Below are 21,647 nucleotides of genomic sequence, written 5' to 3' on the forward strand. Positions count from 1 at the left end.
GAGGTCTGAGCAGGGAACTTGCGCTGAGATGACATTTGGTATCAGATACTTTAGACTCTTTGCCCCCAACAATGCCGGAAAAGGACTTGCTACTTTCTTCGAGAAAGCCTTGGAGACAAGTGGCCCAGAAACAGATGCACTATCATGTGAGGACCTTTTCTAGAGGAGTCGCCTAAAGGTATTTTCCACCTGCTTTCTGCTACAGGATAGCTTCAGATGAAGGTAGGTGTTTCCGATGCCTTCTCTATCCTCTTTGAATTTAGGGAGAATCTCATAGTCGACTGCAATTCTACAGTGAAACTTTCACAATTTCATCTAATGTTTCGGACTTTGGCTCTTCTATTATGAGTTGCATAAGACTCAGCGCTATCCTTAGCTACAGCTTTTGAAATAATATTGCGATATGAATCTTAATGGGTTTTTTTTAAGTTGCTTTAACTGTAAGATACAGGAAAAAAAATGAAATGAGAACTGTGAGTGCATGGACAATAGCTACCCATCTAGCTAAAATATTTTAGCACGTCACTCTGCTGGGTCCTCCTTCTGTAACACATAGGACTGAAATTGTCCATCTTCTCTTTCACAGGTCTTCTAGAGCCTTTCTCTCTTCCATTCAGTATGACAAGATTAGCTCCCACATCTGATCACCCACAATGCTATCTTACAGTGCTTCCACCATGCTGGATCTTCACAGAAGCCCTTTTCTGCTTGTCGTGGTTTAACCCTAGCAGGCAACTAAGCCCGAACAGCTGCTTGTTCACTCTCACCTCATGAGATGGGGGAGAGAATAGGAAAAGTAACACTGAGAATACTTGTGGGTTGAGATAAAGATCACTTAACAGGTAAAGCAAAAGCTGCACATGCAAGTGAAGCAAAACAAGGAATTAATTCACCACGTACCATCAGCAGGCAGGCATTCAGCCAGCTCCAGGAAAGCAAGGCTCCATCATGCATAATGGGGAAGACAAACACCATCACTCTGAATGTCCCCCCCTTCCTTCTTCTTCCCCCAGCTTTACATGCTGAGCATGATGTCATATGGTATGGAAAATCCCTGGGGTCAGCTGGGGTCAACTGTCCCAACTGGTGGGGCAGTGAGAGAAGCAGTAAAGGCCTTGATGCCATGTAAACACTGCTCAGCAATAACTAAAACATCCCTGTGTTATCAACACTGATTTCAGTACAAATCCAAAACACAGCCCCATACCAGCTACTATGAAGAAAATTAACTCTATCCCAGCCAAAACCAGGACACTGGTTTATGTTTTATTGCTCTCTACATCTCCTAGGAGCTCCCCTGCCCTGCCTCAGATCAGCCTCATCACCCATCTTCTTGAATGTGAATTCCCCCAAAAACCACTGTCTTTCTCAGTTGGTAAGACTTTGGCTCTTCAGGCTCGTTCTTCTCCCTCGTAGTTCACTGTCTGATGATATTCATCTGTTCCTTTTGTCGTACACTACATGTTGATTTTTTGACAATGAAGTCTCATTTTTACAGCATGTAGCTGTAGGTTTTGGATCATCAGTTTGGTTTTGGTTCCCTAAACAGGAACATTACCTACAGCCAAGAGAACTGGAGAAGTGCAACAAGGCCAAACAGTTGTTACTGCTATTATTTACTAAAGGAACAACACATTGGGAGACTTCAGGAAAATCAGTAGACAGTTAAACTGTGAAATGCAAAGGAGAAAGGAACATGGGAATGGAGGAAAGGGGGACAAAAAGGAGGAATAGGTCAGAAGATGTCTAAGGAAGAGCACAGAAGAAGTTAAGAAAGTAACAGAGACAAGAGGAAAAGGTGTGAGCTGAAAATGAAGTAAGAAAGAACAACAGGAAGCCTGGGAAGAAGACAATAGGATAAATTCCAGTCTCTATGATCTCTGAAAATTCATTTCACTGATGTACCTGAGTGCTGACCACTATATTATGAAGTTGAGCTGATGGGTAAGTTAGACCTCTTGCCACCATTTTTCACTTCCTTGTAAAGACTCAAAAAGCTATTTCCACCCACCCACAAGCATTGCTCATATCAGCCCAGCCTGGATCTCAGAGCTGACAGTGTTCTTGTCCTGGAAGACTGCTGATGCTCAAAGCCAGACCCTCCCGTGTACCTCTGCATGTTCATCCACACCCTCCATCTACTTTTTGGCACAGCACAGTTAATTTTCAAAAGACTTTTTAGTTCAGATGTTCCCATTCTTTCTTCCCCCAATTTTTTGGTACAAACAACAGATTGCATTGCATCTGCCATGTCAGTTTGATCTACAAAGGGAAAAATAAACCAATAATGCTGCTTTTCTGTTCCTTCTGTCAGGGCTCCTATGTCTCTCTCTTTTGCCAGATGTTTTTTCTTGGACTTCCTCCTAAAGATTTTGGTTTCGTTTTCTGTACAATTATTTAACTTGGCTTTCTATTGACTGTCTGTGTTTTATCAATTCTACAGTGCTTTACAAACACCTTGCTAATTCTTCCATTCTCTTTTGAAGTAGAGAGATATCATTTCCATTTTACATACAGTGAAAACGAAGGAGGGAGTTTGTGAAGTTCACAGAAAGCACTCTGCCTGCACCCAGACTACAAAACCAGAGTATGGTCTCTTATTATTGCTGCAACCAGCGGTCCGTGTTAGCCTCTCATTTCCAGATTTCTCCCTCTGAGTCTCATGGACACAAAGACTTCGGTGCCTACGTATTGTGATCATGGACAACTTCCTATGAGCTTGGAGTGCAGTGACCTTCATAGGTCAGGAGGCACTCTGCAAATCTCCTATTGCCTGGCAATACAGCTACAAAATCAACTACAAGTACTGTGCCCCGGGGAACTGAATAAACTCTATTTCTTCTCTTTGCCTTTTTGTTAGAGCAGTGCAATCTTGGAGGCATGAAAAGGTTAGGGTTTTTTTTTATATTTTTGCATTCTGTGACCAAACGGAAGCAGAGGGAATTTTCAACAAAAAGCAAGGGAGAGCGAAAGCTACTACTTCAGCTTAAAATACTTTAATATAGATCTAATTTCTGTATTTGAAACATTAATATATACAGCAGTACATATTTGCTGATCAAACACTGTATCTCTTTTTTGGCAAACTGTATTCCAAAATGTTGTTGTGGCTATTACAAAATTAGCTTGCTCCTATTCCTCTAAACAAAAAAAACCCCACAAAACAGAAATCTCTTACCCCCAAAATTATTTCTATTGTATGTTGATTTCAATTCAAACCTAAAACCTACCAGTTTTTACACATGTAGGGAGTTGTCTTTATACAAGCTATTCCCTTTACACTTTATAAGTGAGATTGCTTTTTTGCATGCTTAACCAAAAGCTGAATTTTATAACTGGCATCAGAAATGCTCTCATGTCTGGGATCAGAAACAATGTTACTGCTATATCTTCACTGATTCATAACAACTGAGTAAAATGCCTAAGATTTCGCTTACTTCCGTGTAATCCCTAAAGTAAGGGACAAACGGAAACTGGCTAAACAAGTTTGAGAAAAATCGGTCCTTGGACATTTCAGAAAAATAAAATAAATTATCTGATTAAATTTCTTGGTCTTGTTGGTCCTTTACTAATAATGTATTCTGGATGGTCTTCTAATCTGTTGAAAACTACACAATCCTTATTCTACTCACAGTTGTGTACATTCCATTATTCTCTTTAAAGTATGTATAGAAGAAAATACTTGTCCTATTGAAGTGTCTTTTTTAGGAAGAGGAAAGTTTTTAAACCTTGTCTGTCCTGTAGGATGGTAGAAAAGGTTACTTTCTCTCAAGAAATATTACAAACACTTTGGCTGGCAGATGATTTGATCAGATGATCAGTAATGAAGTGATATGTTATGGGCAAGCACTTTTTCTTTGGCAGCAGTTGCCCATTTCACTTTCATCTACAGTATCTATTTTTGCATTATTAGAAGGGAACAAGTTAGATTTGTCATATGCCTGACATTATATGATTGAATCAGTGCTGTAGTAAAATCACCATCATTACTAGCAGTCATTGAAAATTCCTTCCCAATAATAATGAAGAATGCATTTCATTCATACTTGTACATCTAAGTACAACTATGTAGCCGCTGTTTGTTGCTGGTTCATCCAGTCTTTAATAACATTCATATCCCCAAAACACAGAACTTCTCTCCCTGTGCCTTCAAAGTTGAATCTATAAAACACACGTGTATAAAAATAGTGTCAGATTAGACAACCTGGAATGAGGCCCATGTCTCTAACACAGCTCTACAATGCATCAATGTACAGAGGAGCTCTGTGTGAAAGGTCAAATTACTGCTTTTGGCAGTAGAAGAGTACTGACATGAAATCTCTGTAGCTTTCAGAGGTTTCCTGAGATTAGACAAACTGAAATAAGAAATTAATATATTTTCTAAATGAACCTGTCATTTCAAAGATCCAACAAACTAGCAAAAGGACCTGAAATCCCACAGTAGTCCTTGTCTTCTCAGCTGCAAATGCATCTAGTTTTCTATCTGTCTCAAAGCTATTACTCTACACATTGTTCCAGAGGCCCTGATAGGTAACACATTTCATGTTAATATTTTCTGTGGGAATAAGTTTCAATTACATTTGGCCCTGAGGATTTTCCCATGTCTACAATTCTTAGCACAGTGTTGGTCTGTGCTGAAAAAGTGACACTGTGGTTGTCATCTTCCAATAATTTCTGCAGCAAGAGGGCTCTTGCAAATTCCCACCAATAATTTGACTGTAAGCAATCTCTATACATTACTATACGTAATGAGTACTCAAATGAGTTCAGTCCTGTAAAGTCATTGTTCTGGGATCTGTTTGTAGTCATTACACTACTGAAGTTCATATATAGCTGTATTCTCAAGATGCTCAAAGACAGAGTAATGCTTGCCTAGACTGCTAATGTTGGTACTACCAATGGCACAGACAAAGCCTGTTTGGCAATGTTATATGTCAAATGCTTATGTTATGGCTCAAAAATCTAAACCTTAATTCCCTCATAAAGATTGTGATCTTCCACTTTCTATTTTATTTAAATTTAAAGTAAAAATTCTCCCAATTACTTGCAAATGTGAACGGTTCCACTTACTTCTTAAGGGCTGCACTGCTTAGCTGTTCAATACTGGTAAGTCAAAGGAAATTTTTGGCTGTTCGATTGGGCTATGTAAGGTGGCTTTGCGTGTGGGTCAGCTGCCTCCAGCTCGGAAGGTACAAGGATGGATAATGGTGCCTGGATAGGTGAAGGCTTTATCAGCATCATGTGGTAGTGTGACACGTTGCCCAGGGGGTGGTAGTAATACATTTACTCACCCTTCACAGTAAATCCTCTCTTGAGCACATCTGAAAAAGAGACCATAAAAGTTCTTCCAATACTTTATTTCCTTCTGTGTATTTCCCCAAAACCTGATGAACACATTGGGATCTGCAGTAGGACCATCCATAGGTTAATAACTCACTGTCTGGGGCACCTATGTTGCAGTGTCTCCAGAGCCCTAAATACACACTGGCCAAAGCTTTTAATTAAAGACCAATATAGCTCATAAACACCTAAGCTATTTTTTATGCCTGAGTCCCTGGAAGTTAGCTGGAGTGAGGTTTTTCTGTACTTGTACAAAGCCCTTCTCTCTCACAGTCTTTCTCTGTCCTGAGGCTTCTGCTTGTGACTTTATTTGTTATTTATTATTTATAAAGCGACTAAACTATCTGAAGCGTCTCTCAAACAAACAGAGACATAGTTCCTCACATTGGGAATTCGCAATCTAAATAATGAAGCCTTGGGGCCAAGTCCATTGCTGACACAGGCAGGCACAGCTCCACTGCATTCAGCTGAGTTGTGCTTGCATACTCTATGTATACATGTAATTGCTTAATCTTTGTGTTTGCAAAATCAGATGTTGCTACTGAAATAGTTTTGATGTAGCGAACTTGATTAAGTGATTTTACAGCAAGGGGAAAAGATGGTTTTGCTATGTAAGTGTCCTTGTCTATTTGAATGGAGTTTGATAATTAATATATGAAACAATGATTTTGAAAGGCAAACAATTAGATATGTGCTTCATTGGGGCATATAACTTAAAAAGCAAATTATTTACATTGTATTCTTCTTTAAGTTGAAAAGCAAGGGCTACAGATGTAAAAGATAAAAGAAAGTTAATTTTAAACAGAATAGTCTACAGCTCCAAGTGCATATGTGAACCAGAGCATACTTTGTGATGAGTTGGACCTTTCATTTCTCTTGAATGGCTTCAAGCATCTTGACCTGTCTTTCAGCGCATCCCTCTGCCATTAACCTGATAGATGCAAAAAGGCTTTCCATTCCTTATATTCCATCTATGATTTCTACACCCTTATTATAAGCACTAAACTTTGAAATGTGTTGACAGTTGCAGCAATGTTCATTCTTCTCAGTGTGCATACCACAGATGAATAATAGATTTTAGGTATTTCTTATTTGCAGTGGAAATACAGAACCAGTTTCAAGACTGCTGTTTCCATGAGGGAAACCGTAGAATGAAGACTGTATATTTTTCCAATCAAATCTTCACACTTTGACAGTTTTGGACAGTTATGCTCCTTCGTTTGTTTAGTAAGTATTGTCTCTTTCTTGATGGCAGAATGTATTCTCTTTGTCTCTCTTCCTCAGATTTTGTACTGAATTTGTAAACAGTGGTGTAAAAGGACATCTAAGCCAAACCCTGTGAAACTATGAGGTAAGTGTTAAAGGAGAGCTATCAACATCTACCTCATTTTGGTGTAGTGGCTTTGGCTGCCTGAAGAGGTATTTGGGAAATCAGGCACCGTGAGGGGATCCAGGGTCAGATAGGAGGATGAGGATGGACCAAGGCTGGGACAGGGTGGGGGTTTGATTCAGGGCCAAGGCTGGGCACAGGCAGGGCAGCAGAGATGGAGCAATTCCTGGGGCCAGGTGTTGGCCCCTGCCCTGAGCCCCACAGCCAAATCCACTGCTGGTGGGACACAGTCAGGGCTCTGACAGTGAGAACAGCACTCATCTCTGTTCAGCACTACCAAGTGCCTCAAGGTGAAGTAGTTTAGGAGATCCTGGAAGACACTATGAATGATATTTCACAGAGCAATTTCCCCAGCTTTTCCTTTTTTCTTCTCTGCAGAGGATAAGAAGGCTCTAACACACAGCCCACCCTGCAGAAGACCCCACTGAGGATATGGCTGCGTTGGCAGAAGACTGCCACAGCAAGTCAGTTCCATGGGGAGCAGCTAGCTGTTGCTCTGAACAAAGGAAAGGAGACTTAATAAATCTTACTTTTTCATTTTTAGCTCACTAGAATAACTCTTATATAATAACAGTGGAACCAAAACTACATAGCTTCTGCCCTGCTAATCTGTGTCCAGATGATGGGGGTCTTTACCTCTGAGTCCCGAACTACAAAGACAAATTTATGCTTGTATATACCATGTAGATTCTTTGCCATTTCTCAGACTGTCAAGAATCTCAGCGTATGGATATTTGGTCTTTTCTTCAGTAGTCATACATGAAGTCAAGAGTAACAAGCATAATCCCCAAATTATTTCAGATTCTTCTGTCACACTCCCACTATTTTTATTATTTTCTTTACTGAGCATTGAAGTAGGACATAAAATACATAATGCTGCAAAACACACTAAACAAAATTAAAAACACCATTAACAAATATTTTTGTGAATCTTTTTTAGTTATTAAGGGTGTAAATTTATTATCCCAAGTTCTACCATCCATATTTACTTTCTATCAGCTGTTTTTATTGGAGGCTTAAATAGACCACTTAACTTCTGGGCCTCTCTCCCTGGCTGGGCTTTGCTGCAGGGTGTGCCTTCCCCCAAGCCCAAGCACTGGAAAAGTACTCTATCTGTAGGGCTGGTTCCAGCGTGACTCACCTACTTTATCCATCAAATATAGCGAAATGCCAGTGTCCTCAACGGATGTTATTCAGCAAAAGTGAGATCAGTAAAACCTGGCTCTGAATCAACATAGCCTTGTTAACTTGAGTATACTCACCAAGGACCTTTCTGTACCTCTCGGGAGAAAGTCTCCCTTGGTGCAACTCATCCATTTAAATCAGTTCTGCACTCCCTCAATCCAAGTCTGAACTTGGACCATGGTCAGGTTAGTGCTTTGTCATAAAGCCATGAACAGCTTTCTACATCTGCAACTCTGTGCAGACTCTGTCCCATGGGTTGGTGAAATCATCACATTCCAGACAAGTTTTTAAATCATTTCTCTTCACGGGTTTAACATACTTGGCATCTCAGCTACATTTTTTTTTTTTTTTAAATTAATGATGGATTTACAGATTAATCACTGTCACCGTTTGTCCTGCATGATGTCACTTAGATCAGAATCTGATTTCTGGAGTAATTCTAAATGAGCTCAAAGACATCTGAAATTGAGCAAAAGCATGTGTGCAGAGGTATATTTGTATATATTCTGTCCAACAAGTGTTTAAAAAATATGCAAATTCAGTTCTCCTGCTTGTATTCTTAATGTGATTGGTAGATACATTACGTTATTAGAATTTCATTTGAGGTTTTGCTTTGTTCTATATATCCATTTTCCTGCAAATAGATCAAAGCCTGCAGGCTCAGAAACAAGTCTGAAAAAAATAGAAGAAGTGGACTGTTTTTGTTAAGAGTTTTTACATTATTATTTCTACAGCCAATTTAGTTGAAGAGGTAGGGAGAGGTGGTATGCATACACGAACAATGCATAGGTCCAACTTACTCATAACTAAATGTGAGTAGAATCTGGCTCACAAAGCTCAGGAAAACAGCAACACGTAAGGCCTCTTCTTATTTTATGGGTAACATGTTGTACTTTCTGTTAACTCCAAAAGAAAACAAATACCGTTTTCCTGTAGAAATCTTGATGGACTGGAAAAACAATGGAGGGATGAACAGGAAAACAAACAAATTCCACCAAGTGGATGTTGATTTTATCTCTCTCTGAACTGTGTCCAGGAATTAAATAACTGAACCATGATGTTACAGTAAGTAGCTGGAATTTCTTATATATAGATATAATCAAGTTTGTTTCCATGCATTTTCTAACCTACAGACACAAATTAAAATGAATGAGTAGATGTAATCATTTGCAGAAATAGGTTTGTTACTTTTTTTCTAGCAACACTTTCAGTCTGTGATCTATAGACCCTAGGGGTCTGTGAGCTACTTCTATGATTTCTGAGAAAAGGATTTAAGGATGGCAGCTCTGCAGTCAGTAGGTTTATATTCTCTCAACATCCCCTGGGAAATTTTTAGGGATCCGGAAACTGCCCCCAGTGGAATCACAATTCTTCATTTTATGCTGCTTCAAAATTAAGGGATCTCAGAAAAGCCACCAGAAATAAATAATGAAATTATTCAAAGGTTGAGGTTCAGAGTGCTGGAGGTTCCTTTTTTAAGGGACAACACTTGGATCAACATGTTCAGCTCTAGGACAGATTTGTACATCAGTATAAAACGCCGAAGTCCCCACGTAACCTCTGTGTGCTGTCCCCCAGCTTCAGGCAGCAGGATGCACACTCCCCCTGCAGGTACAGCAGGGTCCTCTGCCAGCAGTCAGGGTGCAGCTCAGGGGCTTTCATGGGACCCCAGTTGTTTTCTCAGGGCCCCACGTCCCTTTCGCAGCCAGCTCTGCTGGAGCTGCTTCTCAAGCGAGGCTTCCTCCAACCCGCCATGTCCTTCCCTCACCAGCAGCACACTGGAGAGTAGAAGGTTTCAGCTTGTTGGATGTTGAACTGGGAGTCAACGCATTAAAAGATGACAGTAGGTTAATTGGGACTCAGTTCTGTGTTTATACGTGTGGCACAGGGACACCAGCTGTGGAGGAAAAGCCCTCTCATACTGAACGTGTCTGCAGTGTATGATTTTTGTATTTCACTTGAACTTGCAGCTCTGTGGCCTGGCCAAATGTCAGAGCAGGGAGTATGTAAACAGATGTACAGATGATTTTTTTTTCTTGCACAGCAGAGCTACAACAGCTGTGTTCATGTTTGCTCAGCACGCATATGACTGTATTGCAGTGACTAGAAAGTTTGGGTGGCTCGTTCATTTTTGGTTTTCTTTCAGTTTTTTTTAATAAAGAGGAAAGAATGGCTTTAGCTATCCCTAAGAAGACAAGAGTCCTTCTACTGTCCAATCCTGTTGACTATGTACCACTGCTAGATTTTTTTAAGCTTCTTGAAGCACATCAACAGATTTCTAATAGAGCATTATTAGATCTTACACACTTTTCCAAAACACAGGGGGATTTCCCCATGTCAAGGGATGGGATCAATTGCTAGAAATTATGATACTTTTAGAGCCATAATTTTATATGGAAAGAGAACATCTGTTGGGCATAGAAGGATCTATGTAATACTTCTACAGTGGTGTTATAACTTCATGGATACTGTTTTTTAACTATTTACTTGTCATACTCTATTACCATTTTTTAATATTGAAAGGGAAAGAGAAATCCATGCTACTTACATTTTGGCACAGAGAAAAATTAAGCTATATACTCCTTCCCAAAAGTCTTATTTTTAATGTTGCTCACTTTTAGTGTATTGGTACTAATACACTAAAGAGAGGCTGAGAAATCATGCATTACCCAAAACAATTAAATTACCTCTTTCATGGTAATCCTCAGTTTCTGCAAAGGACAGTGCTGTGGAACATAATACTTCAGCTCAGACCTCTGAGCTGTTTGGAAAGCCATCCCTACGAAAGCTGAATAAAATTGGATTGATTCAAGGGTGTAACCCTCCCTTCTCATCACTTCTGCGTCTTCTCTAGAGAGGAATAAGATGTTCGTGTGCTGAGCTCCTTCATGGGAACAGCACAGCCAGCACTAATCTTCTCTGTGAGCATGTTTTTTACCCACTGCCCATAAAGGAAAGATTGCAGAATTTTTATTTTTAAAATTATGACCCAGACTAAACTCCAGCTATCTTATGTTAACTGAAGCATTCTCATTTATAGTATTTTTTCAGCCTATGTTAACTTAGTTGGTAATAACTTACTAATTTGAGTGCATGTTCAGATCAGATATTTGGTCCTAGCTAAGAATTAAGTTCAGAAAGAGCTAAGCAGGCAAGAATAATCAGCATGTGTTCATAGAGTGCATGTTGGATGAAGTAGAATTTCTATCGTTCTGGTAATTTCAATGTATTTTTTAAAATTATAGTCACTGTGAATCTTTAATTATGTTTGGTGCATTTTTCCAAGCTATTTTTATTCAAAATAGTTTTTTTAAAAATTCATTATGAAATATTATTTGAAAGTAATCTTTGTCAGCATTTAAACTAATATCACATTATACATATTATTGGCTACATGATAAGTGAACGACACAGGAACAGTAGCATCAGCTTCTTGTATTCATTCCAGTGCCTGGAAGCACTGATTGGTTTTGTCCTCTACATTTTATATAGCATGAATACCTTCTGAAAAATGAATATTCATAATCTAATCTAATCTAGTCTAATGGAAGGGATCTTAATCCCATAGAACTTTTAGGAAATATTGAATCCATACAAATATACGTGAGACCAATAACTATTTCATTCAGGTACTATGCACACAGGAATATTTCTGACATTACATAAGTTCCATAAGGTCACATTATAGAGATTACTTTATCAACTCCTATTATTAAAAAATAGTGAATTTATTATTCTGTGGGGAAAAAAAAACACTGAAAATTTGAGTTTTCTTTAAAGGCCGAAAGCCAAAAGGCTTTTCAACTAGAGGAGGGAAAATTCAATTTTCTGTTTATACATGCAGTGAAAAATTGCAATATTTTGAAGGCAGATGATCATCTCATGAAAAATAAAGGTTGCAAAAACAACAAAACATCGGACTAGAAAGTAGCGATAATTTCCTTAAAGGACAGTTGCACTCAATGAGTTTAGAAAGTGGTTTACAAGGGGAAAGTCATTGCCAGTATGTTGCAATATTCCATAAAATACAGCTAACAGAATGAGCCTTCCTAAACTATTGCACAGCAGGTTTGTTAGGGCAGTTTTGAGTCCTAGCAACTATTTTTGTGGGTGTTTTGGGGTTTGTGTTTTGTGGGGTTTTTTAGAGTTTAGGATATATAATATCAAGGAACTTACATTGAATTTTTGTGAAAGTGATTTGTGTTGCCACTAAGAGTCTACTGAAAAGCACTTCCAACCTTAAATTTCCAAACAATCATTTTATTTGTGAATTCTCTTTTAGACTATGAAGCCTGTTAACAAAATGTACAATCTGGCTAACCCACTAAATACTAAGCTGCAGAGGAAATGTTTCCTCTAGTTACCCACATTACAGTTTTTATCTGGTAAAGTTAGTTAGGATCTCCATGCTCTCCACATTCTGTGCATCATACAGACAGCTTTTCTAGTTCCCCCAGAGTAGGTTAAGCCACACAAAGCCACCCTTGATGCAGCATAAACGTGACCACAAGAGGAGCCAGAGCACAGAAAACTGTTCCACTACACCCATTTTGGAATATTTTCCTCAGCAAGATGCCAGACTGAGCCTTAAAGTTGCACAAGCCAAGGCTGTGCTGCACCTTTGCATGGTGAGGGTGACCAAGAGGAGATGAGCAGGGCTCTGGATGATAGGTTTTGCTGAGCTGGAAGCATTCCCAGCAGATGATTGGGGTAATGTGATCCACGAGGTGAGGCGAAGGACTTAAAATCCCAGACACCTGCAGACACTTCAGAAAGAGCCTTGAAGCTGGTGGCTCAGTTACGTTCCAGTCTGCCTGTTCTTGTGATGCACAGGGCCATGGCATTGTGTCATTCCTATTAGAATCTGTTGTCTAACGTGTGGTGCAAGTAAGGTCCCAAGACACAAATGGTTGGGCACTAGGCTGTGCATCTGCTTCTGTGCCAAATTTGTGCAACCCTACAGCCCAAGCTGAACTTAGCATAGTCATCATTGAGGTGTTGGTGAACAGCAATGGCGAAACTCCCGTTGGTGGCCTTCACATTTCACCCATTTACATTGTCTGAATACTGGAAACATGGGATTTTCATGGGGATTAACAAGACAGGAGAATGGAGCTGTTGGAGGACCTGGGGTTAATGAAACTATGAAGACAATTCAGTAGCAGCTTTGTCAGGGTTGCTTCAGCACTTCATATTGCTTCTGTTTTTCAGCTGGGGAAGAGTTTTCACAACTAAAGTACTTCGTTTTGCCCTGCTAGTGTAGTCAGCCTAGCAGAGATTCTTCCATAACACTCAGACGATTTATAACAGCAGCAGCCTTGACTACAACTGGACTAAATCCAGAAAACAACTCTTAAACCACTTTGTATAACAGCAGCCAAATTCCACATACCAGATAGAAAATTCACACAACATAGTGATCATCCAAGTGCTTGAGTGTTCTGATACTGACAAGTATATTCAGTTATTCCATTTTAATTTGCTGCAAAGCCTTGGCAGAGCCCAAAATACATTCACTTCCAGACTCAGAGTCACTACAGCCTGGGTTAGGCAGCAGCTAAGGCTACCTTCACAGGACACCTTTCAACACCAGCCATATTTTTCTTTGGGTTGTTAAGATCTATCTTGACTATAGTCTGAGGATAGCCTGTTGTTTCTAAGTTTTAATGGACTGTTTATTATGTTAGGAGTAGGATAGATACTCTGCTTTTATTTCACTGTTTTCATAACTTAGAAAAAAATGCTGCTGATACAAAGACACTTTCATCAGAATTTCACTTTACACAAAAATGGAACTTTTAATTCACTGATTTCCTCACAATTTCCTTAGATAGAAGCACCTGTGTCTTGTGAGATGCTCATGTCTGACAATTACAGAGAATTCTGAGGCTGTAATATACACCAGTTGTTCTTCAGGAGTTCTCACAGTAGCTACTCAAGACCTGAGTGTTCACTTTTCATTACTAAGAAGGGCTTTTTTATTATTTCCATGTCTTATTGTCCATGCAGTACTATCTCTGATTCAAGGTGTGAAATGCTCTTCATTTCAAACCAGCTCTGCACATTAGGCCATTTTAAAAAATAGTCAAACCATTATAGTGTGACACATTTTATATCGCAGTCAACGAAAAGGCCCCATTACATTGTTGTATTTGTTAAGATAGGAGGAGACGACTCTACTATGGAGTAGTGTACTTGGGAGCCAATGTGTTTAAATATTAACTCAGATGTAACCATTTAGCTAAGCAGCCAACACAAACACAACATAAGCATCTCATTTTTCTTTCTTACTGTACGGGTAATGGAGACTGTCCACTTAGGTAGATTTATGAGTCTCATTTAAGAAGAACCCTGTGTGGTACTATACCACAGGAGTCACGTATTAAGGGCCATGTCAGATGTGACACAATGGTAGGTTGTGATTGCAGGGCCTATTATATTACAACAAACGTGGGCAATATTATTTATATTTATATTTATATTTATATTTATATTTATATTTATATTTATATTTATATTTATATTTATATTTATATTTATATTTATATTTATATTTACATAGTTTTATGTATGTACGTAGTCATAGTTGCAAAGAAAAATGCTACATTCTTAAGTTCTTTGTAAGACACAAATGAAACACAACAAGGTCATTTAATGAAATGCAACAAGGGCATTTCAAAGTGTGGGGTCTTGCATCTGGGAAAGACCAACCCCATGTACCAGTATCAGTTGAGGACTGAGCCATTGGAGAGTAGCGTAGGGGAAAGGGACCTGGGGGTCCTGGTGGACAGCAGGATGACCATGAGCCAGCGATGTGCCCTCGTGGCCAAGAAGGCCAGTGGCATCCTGGGGTGTATTAGAAGGGGGGTGTGGTCAGCAGGTTGAGAGGTGCATCTGGAGAGAGTGCATCTCCCCCTCTACTCTGCTCGCCCTGGTGAGACCGCACCTGGAATATGGTGTCCAGTTCTGGGCCCCTCAGTTCAAGAAGGACACGGAACTGCTTGAAAAAGTCCAGTGCAGAAACACAGAGATGATTAAGGGGGGTGGAACATCTCCCTTATGATGAACAGCTGAGGGAGCTGGGTCTCTTTAGCTTAGAGGAGACTGAGGGGTGACCTCATCAATGTCTATAAATACATAAAGGGCGAGTGTCAGGAGGATGGAGCCGGGCTCTTCTCGGTGATGGCCAATGATAGGACAAGGGGCAACGGGTGCAAGCTGGAGCATGGGAGGTTCCACAGTAACATAAGGAAAAACTTTTTCACTGTGAGGGTGACAGAGCACTGGAACAGGCTGCCCAGAGAGGCTGTGGAGTCTCCTTCTCTGGAGACATTCAAAACCCGCCTGGACTTGTTCCTGTGTGACCCACTCTAGGTGGTCCTGCTCTGGTAGGGTGGCTGGACCAGATGATATTTCAAGGTCCCTTCCGACCCCTAACATTCTGTGATTCTGTGATTCTGCGAAATGTTGGGCCATTAAAGTTAAGACAGGCCATTGGCATGGAAGGGATTTGCCAAAACATCAAGCAGCTTCCTGATCTGGTTTGCTAAATGGCAGCAATTGTATGCCAAGCTATTTTGAAAATTGGGCCCCGTTACATAAGATCTACACTTGCAGGCTGTAGGAGCCTTTGCAGTTTTACTCAGCACAGCAAGTGACAACCAAGATGCTGGCATTAATTTCCCAAGTCACGCAATTCACTTTAGAGCTGTGAAAGCCAACGCACCTCTGCTGAGTCACAGAATGGTTGAGGTTGGAAGGGGTCTCCTGCTCAAAACACGGTCACCAAGAGCAGGCTGCTCGGGGCCATGCAGAGTTGGGTTTTGAGTAGCTTCATAGATGGAGACTCTGCAACCTCCCTGGGCAACCTGTTCATTGACCTTTGTATCCCCTATAGACTTTATTCAGAGTAGAGGTTTCCCTGAAGTCACTAGTATATTTACTTCTAGTCCCCACTGACCTGAGACGGGAAAATGGGCTAACAGCAAGTCCCCAGCCAGCTAGAAAAATGGCATAGTCCCCAGGCATATATATTACCGTAAAACACTGGAACCAATTGGCAATATTAAGTGCTTAATATTACAACTTTTTTTTTTTAAGAGGCTGGGTGGGAAGGAGCTATAATATATAAATGCAAAGTATATTATCACTATCATCTCATTTGACTGGGAGTTGCATTACAGTTGAGATATAGCACCAGCTTTAGCCATTTAATTTCTGATGTTCTCTATCTTTTCAGAGCTGTTTCATCCCAGTCCAGCTTGTTCTTGTTTAGAGATCTACAAGGTAAAACTGAACTGTTTTCTGCTAAGAAACATGTAGTATGTAATATAATGCCTAAACGCATTCTGTTTCTAAATCTTCAGCTGCTTCAGCTTTTACGGTTATCAAAGCAACCTTCTGGACAGTACAAGAAGGAATGTTGTTAAACGCTCTTGTCCTTAAAAGCTTTTCAAAACAATTTTTCTCTATTATTATCATCCAGTAATTTGATAGTGCTTTGCAACAAAAGCAACAAAACCCTACTCATATTTCTCAGCCCTAGGAAGTAAAGTTTTGTAGCCCGTCACCATAGTTCCTAATAAGAACAGCTTAGCAAATACCAGCTTTCACTCTAGATAGGTTGTGCTTATTTATTTAAAAGCTATTGATTTTTAGGTATCATTGACATTCTGATTTTCATTTGAGCTTTTAATATCCATTTTTTATGTCATTACTAGTTACAGCCAGTTACAGAAAAAAATACTTTTGATAAAGCTGTATTTAAATTGAATTAAAACAAAACATTGCACATTATGGCAGTAAAATGGATTTTTTCTTGTGAATCAGAAAAAAAAAGGTATTTTTTCCATGAAAAATTATACATGAAAGATTGCTGACATTTTCTGATGAAATTTTTTTTTTTATGTAACAATTATGTAAAATTGTCAGTTGGTTAAGCTGGTTAAAATTTCCTGCTGGTGTATCTAAATCCATTTCAGCTGGAGATATACCTGGATATAGGTACTTGTATCTGGATCACTGCTCACAGTACAAATGTCTCTCTACAATAAGCAAACAACTTTTGAAACATTTGCAACTGTATTAAAAACAAGATCAACACTATGTCTGTCTTCTGCTGCCAACTATAACAGCCCCCTCTAAAATGGCTGCTGATCTCTGCAGAGCAGCGCTCTCAGAAACTGAAAGCAACAGCATACCAAAAGCAGAAGCAATCATAGTGGCACAAGTCACTCTCACTAAATCCAAACAGCAACGGTTTCAGTACAACTGTATTTCTGTCCAAATTTCAGCCCTCAAGTGGGAAATCCAAAGTTTTGGAGCATGTTTTTATTCAGGCTTGATATTTAAAGGCAGCTTTTACACCTGAAGTTTCAGTGCTCACGTCTAATATAGTCATTTATGGTCATTTTCTATTGCTTCAAAAAGACTTGCAGGTCTTTTTTTTTTGTCAGCTTCAAAATACAGTGAAGTGTCAAACCTAATTTTTCTCACAGCTCCTGAATGCCAGTAGTTTGCCTTTAGAAGAGCTATTGGACTGAATCATTATGAAAATGAAAAAAAAAATGCTGTGGGGATCCTCTTCTTCAAACAGATGGCCAATGTTTCTGAGAAATGCAAAACAGAGTGGTTCAGCAGCGTAGGGTACTACAGGGACTCATGGTCATTGCTATGTTTCATGCTGGCAGTTGTACTTTATGGAAATTGCTTACAAAATTTATCAAAAACTAAAGTCCTCTTGGAATGAAACAGGAGCTTTGCACATGACCTCAAGATGACAATTACATCTGAACTTCTGTAAGCAATTTTGGCAGGTGTTGGCTACTTCATTCTTAGCACTTTCATCTGAACACTGGTACTTCACCAACTGCATTTGGTGGAGAACCACAGCAAGAGTAAGAATTAATGAAAAATATGCTCTGGGTATGCACATAAGTATGTGCACATGTGAGTGTGCACATGTGTGTGCAAGAAATCAGAGCTTCCTATAGCATGAATCTGCTGAGAGGTGGTTTGGCGTCTGCTCCCACAGGCATCGGCAGAGACCTGGGCCAGCTCTGTCACAGCATAACCGCAGAATGCCTTACTCTGTAGGATCCTGAACTAGTTGAAGTGTCTTGACTTTGACATAATAACAATAACAGATAAATCCATGATATTGTTTTCATAAACGCAGTACATTTTCAAGAACAGACCATCATACTTTCCTGGATGCTTTGCAGATGAGCTGTGATGTACCACCCAAATTTAACCTTATGTCAAATTACAGATCCTTGCAAGACTGCTCCAATATGCAAGACTGCTCTGGAGCCATGAAATGTTGGACCAGATGAACTTCTGAGCTCCCTTCTGGTCTGGGCTATTCTGTGGTTCCATGATTTATTAATGGAAATTTCAACCACTATAGGGCAAGTGACTGCAAAGATTGCCAAGCTCATCCCTCAGGTTCTCACTGGAGCTATAGAACAGGTTATTTGGTCCAATGTCTTTAGATCTACCTTTTGCTATTTTGTTTTACCAAATGTCCAGTGGAACCAACAAGAGGTTTTTACAGAGTAATGTATCACTTAAAGCAACAACAGGAAGCAGAACAGATGTGAACAGGTGAAATAATTAACAAAACACAACTTCCATATCAGTGGTATTTCTCCCATTGATCTTAGTAAGTGTCATGGTAAAAGTAAAATTGAAACCCCTGAACAAATTTGTGTGACTTGGGCCTTTAATTCTCTGAATTAATAATGAAGAGCCCCTGGGTCAGTGTAAACTGGGATCTAGCCAGGACTCTGGCCTCCAATCAGGACACTAAACACATGACAGTGTCTGAATGGGAGGGATGTTTTGATTCTTCTACACTTTTACATGGTGTTACAGAGCATTGCTTCCCACCAGGATGCTGCTCCAGCTGGTTTGATTCTGCAAGGGTTATCTTCCAGCAGCACTGTGTAGCAAGGTGTGCCTTACCTAGTGGCTCTGATCACAGAGAGCTCAAGTGCCAGAAGGGTACTCTGTATACATGGCTGGTTTGTGGCATGCTTTCGTTGAGAGGCTAACCTACATTATCCATTAAATTATACGAGACGGAAGTGCCCTAAGCAGACGTCATCTGCTGCTCCATGAAGTTCAGACCAAGAGTTAGTGTAACTGATATGTTAATCTCCAGGTCTGAGCCATGCAGTAAGTTTTCTGTTGGCCTCAGAAGTTCAGAGATCCTGCATAAGTGTACAGCTAGGCACTGGGAAACACCAGGCACAGGGAATCAAATTTAGGCTAGGTGAGCAAGGAATTAAGTCAAATTTAGACAGGGCAAGCATGGCCAACGATCCCTGTACTTACAAAAAGCGAACATGACTGTTGCCTGTACTAGTGATGGAATTAAACTGAGACAATTTGTTGTTTTGAGTAAATTGCTGCTACTTGTAATGATGCTAGCATCACTGCCAGATAACTGACTCATCATTGAGACTATGAGCAACTGGCTTTTTAAGCCCTTCATTCAACTGGGCAGAAAGCCAGCTGCTTTGATAGGCATGCTATAGTCTCTGACTCCTAGATCAGCATACCATTCTATGAACCTATAGCTGGAATATGACAAGCACAATCTGCTTTAAATTAGCTCCTATTACAGATTACTTTCCCTTAAATTTTAATGTGCAACTCAGAGAACATCGCTTCTCTACAGCACCTTGTTTGGTAGAGGAGTCTTTCAGTAGGCCCAAACTATTGAGTCAAAGATTAAAATGAAGAATTGCTCACAGCTGTACATTTTGCCTCTGAGGAAACGTGGGACCTTTCCAACCTCAATGCGCTACTGAGTTGTGTGTGCTCTTTATTTGCTACTGTTGGGAAGGCTTGGTCTTGGAGTTCGCAACAGTGAGGCCACTATAAATGCAAAGGCTGGAAGCTGGTTATGGTGTTGGAGCTGTCAAATGGTTGCCAAAAAAGCTGTGTCTCTACAACTACTGCACTATTGCACACCTGTTACAAGGTCTGGAATTGACTAGACAAACTGTTCACTCCTTTTACTCACATGTTACTCAGACTAAGTAGCAGTTTATTCTGCAAGTGCTCCTAACGTTTTCAAGAGGCTATTCAAGGAGTAACTACTGCTCAGGATGAGCAACAGCAGTACAGTTTGGTCTTCTGTGCTCAGTGGTATTTTGCAGCTTTAGGAATTTATTCTATTAACATGATGCAGACTCTTCGTAGCCAGTTTTAGCATGACTTGACTGTGTGGGTGTTAAAGAATTCAATATTAATGTGACAATATCAAAAATTCTCTACTAACACCTTGACTAAGAACTCTGTTCATCTCAAAACTAGAATTTTTTAGAACATTCCCCAAGGTTTTTTGAAAATTTCATTTTTAGAGAATCTTACCACAAAAGTTTTATGAGCTATTTTATTCAGCTGCTTCTTGTACCAATTTTGACAGACGTATGATGAAATTTGTGTTTCTGCCCAGAATGCAAAATAAGTCCCAGTTCTCAGACTGGCTTTCTCTCACTCTTTTAAGTTTTTTCTCATCATTGCTGTTATAGTACTATACCATGACTTTCATGAGTATCTACCATATATCATAAGGAAGGTTTCAAACCAATTATAATTATATTATTGGTCTACTTTAACAGAAATTGAGCATGTGTTCTACTATTAGAGGGTGTTTCATATTTTCCTCTGCTCTCAAGAATTGTCTTATGGATTCTTTCTGTTATGTACCTGGACAGTTCTCTATAGCTTCACATAAAATGCTACCACTGTAAATTTCATGGCATTTAAGAGCTGCCACAAAAGGAAAACATGTGAGCTGTGACAGGGAGGGCAGTTGTTTTGTTGTTGAAATATAAACAGAGCCACAGGACTTTCTTGCCCCTTCCAAATAGCCCTTTAGCAGATGCTTTATTTCACAGAACTTAATTTCTTTGTGTAAAAAACCCCATGTTCCACATTTCTAGAAGAATTCGTTTCAACCAAAAGATGTTATAAACTGACCTGCTGTTGACTTAACTGCAGGAAATCAGATTTAAAAAGCAACATTAACAAAACAGTTAATAAGCAAAATAGGCGTTAGAAAACTGCATCAGAGAATTGGCACGAAGGCGTACTCTTCCATTCTTATATAACTCTTCTTTTTGCTGAAGACAGGTACAACAATAAAACATTCTGTCCCATTCAAAATAACACGGCCATACGTTGCTTCTTCTTCTATGCATTGTTGCCAAAGAATAAGTTATGTATGGAAGATTTTACATTTCTGTTTTGATCCTTGTAAGCAATGCCCTGAAACAATTCATACTGGAGTGAATTCAGCTGGGGAAATTCCGCAAAACAATGGGACAGAAGCTTGTAGTCCAGTGCGCTGTGCACAGAGAAACTCTATTTCTGTGCCCAGTCTACCACTGGCTTGCTGGGTATGAGCAGAAACTGTTTGGTTGAGCCACTAAGCATTGCAGCAATACAAACAGATGAGTCTAGCAGCTGGCACTATCTGTTCTCTCTATGTGTTTTAGGAATAACCGTCATATTCAGGAAGATTTATGTGCTAGCCAGATACTTATTGTGTTTAGAGTCAGGATGAAAATAATGTTTATGAGTAACTCAGAGAAAATAATGAAGTAGTGGCTACAGGGGGTTAGTTTTACTTTCCTGCTAGATAAAGTGAAAAACAAGGAAGAAACTTCCCTGGAATGTTCTCAATCTCTTCTGCCTCATTCTGACACTTGACTTTCAA

Source organism: Leptosomus discolor, chromosome Z (assembly GCF_034619465.1).
Source record: "Leptosomus discolor isolate bLepDis1 chromosome Z, bLepDis1.hap2, whole genome shotgun sequence".
Classification (NCBI taxonomy): Eukaryota; Metazoa; Chordata; class Aves; order Leptosomiformes; family Leptosomidae; genus Leptosomus; species Leptosomus discolor.